General features: G+C 72.6%; 1 protein-coding gene across 1 annotated transcript in view; it reads left to right on the forward strand.

Annotated features, from left to right (window-relative positions):
• The window catches only part of SPRY1 (sprouty RTK signaling antagonist 1), a 6,731-nt gene that overhangs the window by 1,133 nt on the left and 5,046 nt on the right, over positions 1 to 552 (forward strand). The gene's annotated exons all lie outside the window — the stretch shown is intronic.

Here is a 552-nt window from a genome sequence, read left to right on the forward strand (position 1 = left end):
CCTGCGCGGCTCAGTGACCCGCCCGCGGACGCCGGTTCGAGCCCCGTCCCGGGCGCCGCGGAGCCTCGAACGTCCGTGACGTGGATTTTCACGCGTCAGGAGGCCGCCACTCCCGCCTTTCCCGCGAGGAGCGACTGGAACCCGAGAAGAACTGTGGTCCGAGCACGCACCCTTATCCCCGCCGCTCCCTCGCTTGCTTTCCGGAGAGACCCGGAAAGCCCTCCCGAAGGGAATTGTTTTCTGGCTCTCGGAGGGGGCTGCAGGAGAAGAGCCCCGGAGGTGGATGTTACTGAGCTGCGCGGCGCACGCGAGCTGTGAGGAGTCTACGCCCGGCCGCGCGGGGTCTCCGGAGGATTGTCCCCCGCAGCCGGAAGGGGGCCACGGGGAGCGCTCCTGCCCGGCGGGGACGGTGGAGGCCGCGGGCCGACCGGCCGCAGCTCGGGCCATGCCTCCCCGTTCTCCTCGCCGCGGTTGATGCGGGGCGTGCACGCAGCCGCCCGCACCTGGACCCGGGCCGGGTTGCACGGCTTGGCCCCCCGACCCCGCTTCGGC

This window comes from Lipotes vexillifer, unplaced genomic scaffold, assembly GCF_000442215.2.
Source record: "Lipotes vexillifer unplaced genomic scaffold, Lipotes_vexillifer_v1.1 scaffold1276, whole genome shotgun sequence".
NCBI lineage: Eukaryota > Metazoa > Chordata > Mammalia > Artiodactyla > Lipotidae > Lipotes > Lipotes vexillifer.